The sequence below is a fragment of the Hakea prostrata genome, chromosome 6 (assembly GCF_041222555.1).
Source record: "Hakea prostrata isolate BN-2017 chromosome 6, UWA_Hpros_2, whole genome shotgun sequence".
NCBI classification, from domain to species: Eukaryota; Viridiplantae; Streptophyta; class Magnoliopsida; order Proteales; family Proteaceae; genus Hakea; species Hakea prostrata.
The window spans coordinates 19,106,985-19,117,632 of record NC_142605.1 but is presented as its reverse complement, the minus strand read 5'-3'; the positions used below and the strand labels follow the sequence as shown (position 1 = coordinate 19,117,632).

General features: G+C 36.1%; 1 pseudogene; it reads left to right on the top strand.

Annotated features, from left to right (window-relative positions):
• The first annotated feature begins 4,492 nt into the window (after positions 1-4,492).
• LOC149012458 (polygalacturonase-1 non-catalytic subunit beta pseudogene) lies at positions 4,493-5,122 on the top strand (annotated as a pseudogene).
• The last annotated feature ends 5,526 nt before the right edge of the window (positions 5,123-10,648 follow it).

Here is a 10,648-nt window from a genome sequence, read left to right as displayed (position 1 = left end):
CGAATTCCAACCTTAACAAGTATATAACAAAGGAGCAAATCAGAAACCCAAAATTGACAGAGATCTAACACCCAAATCTCCTTCCTTGATTAGATCCATCCTTTATTCGAATGCAGGGATTTGTTTTCGGACAGGATCTCCTCAAGAACACATTGATTAGGGTATATAGTCAATCACAAATATGTCAACTCAACATGAAGGAGATCGGATCTACACCATTCCAAAGTTGAAAGAAGAGAATTGAGTGAAGGGGATTCACTTACCTCAACCATATTTGCAAACCGACGAGGGAAACAAATCCAGATCGCAAACCATGCTTTCCTCACCTTCCAGCACATGACTTGTGCCTCTTAACAGTCCAAAACAGCAATCCCGAATATAATAATGTGTTAATAGGGCGGGTTTGCTCAATATTCATAGTTTAAGTTTTGCATAAAAATTTAGTTTAAATTTAGTTTTGTTAAATAACAGGGGGCAAATTAGGGTTTGTTTCCCCCTTGGTCCCCCCCCTTCCTTCCTTCCTGGTTTGTTTGGATTTTATTTTTGATTGGTTAGCGACACGATCGAACCGCCCCCTAGTACTTTGTAATACAAGGGTACTTTGCTCAAGGGGTTGACTCCCAACCTCAACCTAACCCTAAACAACACATGGGTGAGGTCTTACCTTCAATCCGGACACTTTCAACCATCTCTTGACTTCCACTGGGGATCCAACTTCCCAGCAATGCAGGTTCTTCATCAAGAGAATCTAGATCCATGGGTTCTGGTTATGGATCATGGACTTCAATCGGGATACTCCACAACTTAATCCGACTTGACCTTCGGGTTATCGGACCTACAATACAGATCTCGGGTTAGAAATACAGGGGTTGTTACATAATAAATTTGAATAAGGATTTGTCAAGATAAATATAAACTACCAAAATTACTTGAATTTGGGGAGAGTTCATCTAATGCTCATTTTCATGCAATACTAGGGTAAAATGATACAAAATGATTGCAAACATGTGAAAATGCATCTACTTAATTACTCAAAATAGTGTGCATAAAATAAATTTATCGAGCATATTAAGCACTTTGTGAGATAAACTATAGAAAAAGGTGTATGGATAGAAAGTTTACCAGTGTGAGTGATTGGCAGGCCTGCACCATTACCCTCTTGAACTTGATCTAAATTGGAGTAGGGTTTAACCATGTGAAGATTGTCTAGGGCATTGGCAATGTGATTTGTAGCACAAGAGTTAGGATACCAATTCTCATCTACAAAAGAACCAACAAAAAATTCATAAATATTCACAGAGGGGGGAGCACTAGCCATACCTTGAGCATGATTATACCTCTAATGGCAGTCACGAGCCTTATGTCTAGGATGATCACAAATTTGACTTATAAGAGGACTTTGTTGTTGTTGTTTGTAACCACCAAGAGGGGAAGAAGGTGGGGGTGGGAAGTAAGGAAGGATGATTGCCATTAGGCCTCCCATGATAGGACAGTCCTTTTTTGTTTGGGAAACTTCTAAATGGAGGCTGAGAAGTACAAGCATAATCAGCAGTATCAGTCTAAGTTAGATTGGCTGAAGGTGGAGAAGATTCATAGGCCAATTCATTCTTAATATGAATTTCTTAGGTGAGCAACATTCCTTCCAAATGAGCAAAATTAACAGGAAATCCACAAGTACTTACAAAAGTAACAAATGCCAAATAATCAGGGCCCAAAGCATTAAGAACATGCAAACATAAATCATCATCCGAAATGGCCTTACCAATGGCTACAAATTGATCATTGATAGATTTAATGCAAAGAAGGTAATCGTGAATGCTAGTGTTACCTCATTTCATCTGATGCAAGGCAAAGTTGCATATTCTTGCAGTGGAGGGTGTGGCAAGTTGATTCAAGTGGTCGCCAAACTTTGTGAGCAGTGGAAAACCCAATGATTTGAGCATGTACAAGCTCCGACAAAGAGGCAATAATCCAGCATATGAGAAGTTGGTCTTGACAAATCCATTTGTTGTAGTTAGAATTCGGTTTTCACATAGGGGTAGAATTTTATTTAGCAGTAATAGTGATGGGTGGACATGGGGATGTGCCATCTGCAATGTGAAAAACCTCATACATTCTCAAAAGCGGCACAAGATAGGACCTCCATAGCAAGTAGTTGCTCTCAATGAGCTTGATGGCAAGGAGATTGCTTAAGGAGGGAAGTAAAGAAGGGGGGATGAAGAACCTGGTGCTCTGATGCCATGCGAGCATTGGTTGAGAGAGAGAGAGAGAGAGAGAGAGAGAGAGAGAGAGAGAGAGAGAGAGAGAGAGACTAGTGTTTACGTGGTTCGATTGAATGCAACCTACGTCCACGGGAGAGTTTGAGATGTTTTCCACTATGTTTCAATGAGTTATGTACATGGCTTTTAATAGAGAGTCAAAGTCTTTGTTCATCAATTATCTAGGACTCTGATAGTTGTCAACAAGTAGAGTCCCGATGTTATAGTGTTTGTAGAGTTTGGATTTGCATGAGGATAAGAGTTTGAGATTACATAAAATATCAATTAGGGTTTTGTAGAAGTTGTAGTACTTAAAACTCTTCTATGGATCGATTAGAGTCCTTATTATTCTTATCTACAGAGTCCTCCTTGAATGTAGCAGTAGAAGTTCGTTCCAAACTCGTTTGAGAGGCAACCCTAGCCATGTAAGCTTGAGAGGGGGTGGCGGCTAGGGTTTTAGGTGTTTTCCAAGAAATATCCCTATTACTAATAGACCATATCTATGGTGAAATATCAGTGATATGTTATCTTTCCTTTCCCAAAATTATTCTTAGAAATTCTCCCTATGACAAAATTTCCAAGCTTCCTCTCCTCAAAGTTTTCCTTCCTTTGACCATACATTTCAAACTATAAATCACATAATGGGTTCCTAACGTATCAATTTTAGTTATTCTTATGGCAAATCATGTGGGAGGTTATTTGACCTCAAAAAACATATGGCTGGGGTTTTTTCAAAAGAAAAAAAAATTTGTTAACTAAATTTCACTTTATAACATCGACTTATGATTAAAGTGTTATCTTCTTTATCCCAAAATGAAGATTGTAAAAGGAACTAAATGATATAGATATAAATTTTCGAAGGGGAAGATATGGATCCCCTTCCTTGTAATTGCCTTTGAAGTAGTTGGTGGATGATTTACAAGGGGTACTGACTCATTGGCTAATTCCACCTTAACAAATACAAATATTTTGGGATCATTCTCTCTTCTTGTAATTTATACTACCTTTCCTTGTAATTTCACCCGTATCTTTGTATTTTGAGTCATTCTCTCCCCCCACAAGCAATTAATTAGATCAATTTTTCCCCCTCTCCCTGAAGAGAATGACCCAAATTGAGAGATAAATTTGTTTTGGAGTAGAGAAATAGACATAGAAAAGGTAGCATACCCTAATGACCCATAAAACTCTTTCTTTTGTCCTTTTTATCTAACAGGACAATTATATTAGGCTCTCCAAGCTAATAACATTGTAGGCACAGAAGGACCTGTCTAACATAAACATAGGGGCTTGAGGCCCATGCCACATGTAGGGCAAATGGGAGCGTGTGCAATGACATGCATGGGGTAGGATTTTCATCTTTAATGGGGGTAGGGCAGTCATTTTGTTCCATCTATCTCTAAATGCAGACAATGCATTTCCCTTAGGGAGAAAACTCTTCTCCTTTCAATTTTGAGGGTTGGAGAACAACTAGAAGCTTGAACTAATCATAAACATTAAGGATTACAAGCTAGTTTACTTGATAAGGAAAATTGAAAAATAAAAAATATATTGAGCCACTTTGGAGGACTAACAAGTAACTCTCCCCTTTTCTCCCCCTGCTCTTATTTGTTGGTATTAAAATTTCCTATATATAAATTCGAATAATCCCTGTCTATCCTACAAATCCCAACTCATTTCTACCAAGTCACAGACCCAAATCATTCCATTGTTTGTTCAGTTCCTCCATGATGCATTCCATTATATTGTTTGGCCTTGTGATATTAGCATACTTTAGTGTAAACTAATAACACTTCTCCATCCATTCATTTTCAACATGCTTGATGCTTAATTATCACTGTTTTATGTATCTTTCTTTCTTGATTTTTAATTTTTTTCCCTCATTCAATTGCAGGGCTTTCAAGCTGAAGAAACCTTCTCACAGTATTGGAGAGAGCGAATTGGTCTTCCACACCCACCAAATTGGCTAGCTTCAAAGATTTCTCCATTGAGCCCCCATCAAGTAGCATTGTTTATGAAACTAATGAAGGAAAACAAATTGGCTTCTCACCTTCCTTCATTTTGTAAACAAGCTAATAGTGTTTGTTCTACAAATGCATTACTAAAAAAGACAACGCAAACCAAAATCCGATAGACCAAAATCCAAGTGGAACGATAACAAATTGAAATATGAGCTTCCAAATGAATTGCCCTTGTCGGTTGCTAGCCAAGGGGGATTGCCATATTTTAGGGAGTCGATGGTTAAGGAAGGGAATTTCATGTCTATCCCTGATTTAAGGGACCCAATGTCATATAAATCGTTCTTGCCACAAACTTTGGCATCAAAAATTCCATTTTCCTTTGCTCAAATTGAAGATTTGAAGGAGCTTCTTGGTGTCAAGGGTAATACTGAGATGGACAAATATATGCAGAAGAGCCTGAAGCTATGTGAGAAAAGTCCCATTCAGGGTGAGCAATGCACTTGTGCAATTTCTGTTGAAGGTCTTATTGATTTTGTTGTTGAAAAATTAGGACATCATGTAAGTCTATGGAGTACTCAGAGTGTTGAAGGATCTTATGAGAATGTCACAATTAAATCTATGAAGCTTGTCTATGGAAACTTCACTAAACCACCAGCTTTGTGCCATAGTTTACCATTCCCGTTTCAAGTCTATTACTGCCATGTTCTTTGGAAAGTGAAGATCTATGCAGTTGATATACAAGCTCAGAAGAAAATGAATCATGTGATCATGGCATGCCACTATGACACATCAAATTGGAACCCAAATCATCTTGCTTTTATGCTTTTGGGTTTCAGTCCAGGACTAATTGAAGTTTGCCATTGGATAAATGAGAATGGAATGGTTTGGACAAAGAATCTAGGTTGAGCAGCATTTTAAGATTTGATTGTCTCACAGTTCTCTTGTTAATTTGTCTTACATGTTATGATCCAATTTAGTTTTCTTATTATCCATGAATTTAAAGCTTAATAATGTTGTAATATGATTCTTTGAGCATGTGTGAATGAGAATTATTCATTAAGGAGATCTTGTGGAAATAAATGCATGAAATAATTATTGATGATTGGGTGTTTCAAATCCCAAGGAATGTTCATGTATGAAATATTAATGAACGTTTGGGCTTTTCATTTTCCAAGCATTGTTCATGAATGGAGTGTTATTGGACTTTTATTTTCCAAGTAACTTCTCATTTCCCTAGCTTAGTTAATTAATGACTGAAGCTTTTCATTTCCCAAACTTGATTTTTAATAAGCAAAGCTCTTCATTTTCCAAGTATGGTTGTAAAGACAAAAACTTTTCATTTTCCTAAGCTTATTAATGAGACATTGAGGGAAATATGGTATGTTCATTGTACCTACCAAAGATCTTCACTATAAATTGGATTCCCCCTTGATGAAGATAAGTTTTTTGGGTTTTTTTTTTCTCTTTTGTTTTAGGGGATGTGCTAAGAGTGCTTTGAGAGTCTTCTTAATATTTTGTGAGCTTTTTCAATGTTTTGAGAATTTTGTTGATTTGGAATTTACGGTGATAGAAGGAAGGCACATATCAAGTTCGTCGTAGCGGTCTACTTTGTGCTAAGTATACATTGTTCGTTGTTGTATCCTGGGAGATAGACGTCCATTAGATCCTCAAGCACACACTGGAGGGGACAAATCTATTTTAAGGCAAGTGTTTGATGTGCCTCGACGATTCTTCTTCTTTATTATGTTGCTTCTAGGTCAGGTTCCATTTGGGTGTATTTCAATTTATGTTAAATAGCATTGATATATTCTTTTTTATTTGTTATCATCTAATTTCTCCTGATTTACCATCATTTTGGCCAACAATCTTAAAATATATTTGTATTTTAGATTTTTTCAGGTTGAAATATGGGTGATGACATGAATGCGAAGGCTCCTACGGCCTCGACTCAGTCATTGGCGGTCTCAATTTTGTAAATAACCATGAGAAACCTGAAAAGTTTGGAGGACTAAATTTTAAAACTTGGCAACAAAAGATGCTATTTTGTTTAACAACTTTGAATCTTGCGAGATTCTTAAAAGAGGATCCTCCCACTATTGGAAAGGATGGGTCAAATGCACAAATTGTTGATTCATGGAAACAATCTGATTTCCTATGCTGGAACTATGTTCTGAACGGCTTGATTGATGCACTCTATAGTGTATATAGCACAAAGAGTTCTGCCAAGGAACTTTGGGAGTCCTTAGACCATAAATACAAATCTAAGGATGCTGGTACTAAAAAGTTCCTTGCGAGTCAATTCTTAAATTTCAAGATGATAGACTCAAAAACTGTGATGAGTCAAGTTCAAGAACTCCAAACGATCATCCATGAAATTCATGTTGAGGGAATGAATATGAGTGAGTCTTTCCAAGTAGCTGCAATCATTGAGAAACTATCCCTTGCATCGAAAGACTTCAAACACTATTTAAAGCACAAAAGAAAAGAGATGAAGGTTGAAGATCTAATTGTTAGACTTCGTATAAAAGAAGACAATAAAGGCTCAGAGAGGAAGTTCTTCAACCTTGTTGTTGCCAAGGCCAATGTGGTGGAGCATGGTGAAAGCTTCAAGAACAAGAAAGGCAAACATAAGTTGGGCATCAACATGAGACCTAAAGGTGGAATCTCTAAGAACCAATGTTCCAAGGAAATTTTTTTAATTGTGACAAGATGGGTGCCAAATTGGCAAATTTAGATTGCCAAAGAGGAACAAGAAGAAAGAGGCCAACATTGTTGACAATGCTACAAATGAGTTGTCTGATATGAGTCTCTCTACGGTGGTATCTGAGGTAAACTTGGTAGACTCAAATCCTAAGGAATGGTGGCTGAACACTCGAGCCACATGCCATATTTGCTGTAATAGATCTGCTTTCTCCAATTTCACACCAGTGGATAATGAAGATAAGTTGTTTATGGGCAACTCTGCAACTTCGAAAATCAATGGTCAAGGCACTATATTCCTAAGGATGATATTAGGCAAGGACAGGGTAAAACATTTCGGCAAATTTCGCCTGGTTCGGTGAGTAGCGAACTGAAATACTCACTGAAACCCGAGACTACTCAATCTCGCCGAAAATCGTTGAAAAATGATCGAACTAGCGAAAGATCAGCGATAATTGCCGTCAAACTAAAAAATGCTTATCTTCTAATCATATTTGCTCGCCGTCGCACCTCTTTGTGTTGAGCTTGTTGGCGAGATTCAAATTTGAGATGAGTGCCAGCAACCTTCTGATCTAAAACTAAACTTTCCGCCTTTCCGGTGATGGCTGAACTTGTCAAGTGAAGAATAGAAGAATATGAGTTATTAAATTTATTTTGATATTTTCTAACTGAGTTACGTTTTTGGCATTTGAACCACATATAACCATGAAATTGTTAAAATAAATAAATAAATAAATAAATAAAATAAAAAGCTAAATGTAAACATGAGTATATGATTTGACTAATTGACTTATTAAATATTGTTTTATTATTTCTTTTAATTTTATACTTAACATTTTGCAAGAAAATGCCAAACATTTATATTTTTTTAACTTTAGACTTCTTTGCGGGAAATCGGGGTTATTTTATTTTTTAAGACTTTACTTTAACTTGACTAACATGGTGACGTTTTGCACGAACGATATATATATATATATATATATATATATATATATATATATATATATATATATATATATATTGAGATTTCGCCGAACCTGGCAAACTTGGGCGAGATTTCGTACCTTGGCAAGGAAGTGAAGTTGCAAAATGTCCTTTATGTCCCTGACATCCGGAAGAATTTGATCTCTGGATCAATTTTGAGTCAACATGGATTCAAAATGGTATTTGAATCTGAAAAGTTAATTTTGATCAAACAAGGTGTCTATGTTGGGAAAGGGTATGTAAAAGAAGGGATGCTGAAAATGAATGTAATGACTATCAAGCCAAGACCCATCAATGATAAAGGAAAGTCTTCCTCATATGCTTGAGTCTTCTAACTTGTGGCATGGTAGACTAGGTCATGTTAATTTTGATACTCTACATAGATTAATTAACATGAACCACATACCTGCTTCATTTAATATTGATCCCAATCATAAATGTGAAACTTGTATAGAGGAAAAACTAACAAGATCATTGATCCAAACGATTAAAAGGAATATTGAACCACTTGATTTAATTCATAGTGATATTTGTAATTCGAAATTTGTTCAAACACGAGGTGGTAGCAAATATTTTATCACCTTTATCGATGATAACACTAAATATTGCTATATGTATTTGCTTAAGAGAAAAGATGAGGCTATACAAAAGTTTGAAGTTGAAAACCAACTTAATAAGAAGATTAAGATGGTGAAAAGTGATTGTGGTGGTGAATATATACAACCATTTAGTGAATTTTGTGTACTACATGATATTATTCATGAAGTCATACCTCCCTATACTCAATCGAATGGAGTGGCTGAACACAAAAATTGTACATTGAAATAAATGATGAATACAATGTTGATAAGTTCTAGATTGCCACATAACTTGTGGGGGGAAGCCATTTTAATAGCTAACTATCTTTTGAATAAGGTTCCTCGAAAAAAAGAGGATAAACGCTTTATGAATTGTGGAAAGGAAGAAAGCCTTCCTACAACTACTTGAGAGTGTGGGGGTGTCTTGCCAAGGTATTGGCTCCAACACTTAAAATAATGAAAATAGGTCCTAAAACAGTTGACTGCATTTTCATTGGCTAAACTCAAATTAGCAGTACTTATCGATTTCTTGTGTATGAGTCTAAAAACCCTGAGATTCACAAGAATATGATAATAGAATCAAGAAATGCTTCGTTATTTGAACATGTATTTCCTTGTAACATCAAGGAAGATGGTCCAAATTTGTCTAAACAAACAACTGGGGCTGATGATAGTAATGATCCGGTTCAAGATCTTTACTATGAATTACAAGAGGTAGAGGTAGAGCCCAGGAGAAATTAACAAAAGGGCAAGAATAGAAAAATCATTTGGGCCAGATTTTCTGATTTATATGTTAGAAGTTGAACCTCAAACATATAAAGAAACTATGAGCTCAACTGAGGTTCTTTTATGGAAAAAGCCATAAAGAGTGAGATCAATTCCACTATGCACAATCATACTTAGGAGCTAGTGGACCTTCCTCTAGGAAGTAAACCACTAGGCTCTAAGTGGATCTTCAAACAGAAGATGAAGACAGGTGGAACAATTGATAAGTATAAGATTAGACTTGCAATAAAAGGTTACACGAGACGAGAAGGTCATGACAACTTTGATACTTATTCTTGTATTACGAGAATCACATCTATAAGGATGATATTAGCAATTGCTGCTTTGCAAGGTCTACAAGTCCATCAAATGGACATGAAGACTATTTTTCTCAATGGAGATCTTGAGGAAGAAATATACATGGAACAACCCAAGGGTTGTATTGCTCCCAGACAAGAAAAGAAAGTATGGACTTAAACAGGCACCAAAACATTGGCACGAAAAATTTGACAATGTTATGATGTCAAATGGTTTCAAAATCAATGAGTGTGACAAATGTGTCTATGTTAAGAGCATGGATAATGGATTTGTCATTCTTTGTCTATATGTAAATGACATATTAATTGTTGGTAGCAATGAACAAATGATCAAATCTACCAAAAACATGTTGAATTCAAGATTTGACATGAAAGATATGGGATTGGATGATGTGATTTGGGAATTAAGATTCATCAATTCGTTGATGATCCCATATTAAGTTAGTCACAATATGTGGACAATATGCTTGAAAATTTAACAAGTGTGATTTTGGTGTGTCCAGAACTCCAATTGATTTGAATTAATATCTATCCAAGAATTGAGGAGACATTGTATCTCAAATAGAATATGCTAGGATTATAGGCAGCCTAATGTACTTAATGAGTTGTTCATGGCTTGATATTGCCTATGTTGTGAGTAGTCTAAGTAGATTCATGAGTAAACCCCAAACTTATCATTTAAAAGCTATTGTTAGGGTACTTAGATACTTAAGGTACACTCGTAATTATGGACTGCACTACATTAGAAAACCAACAATTTTAGAAGGATACTCAGATGCAAGCTGGATATCTGATATACAAGATTCTAAAGCTACTAGTAGGTATGTATTTACTTTAAGAGGTGTAACAATCTCATGGAAATCCTCCTAACAAACATTAATAACTAGATCCACAATGGAATCTGAGTTTGTAGCCCTGGATAAATGTGGCAAAGAGGCTGAATGGCTATGGAACTTCTTGAAGGATATTCCAGAATGGCCAAATCCTATGTCTGCTATATGTATACATTGTGATAGCCAAGCAACTATTGAGATGGCACATAATGTGATGTATAACACTAAATCAAGACACATATGTCGTCGACAAAG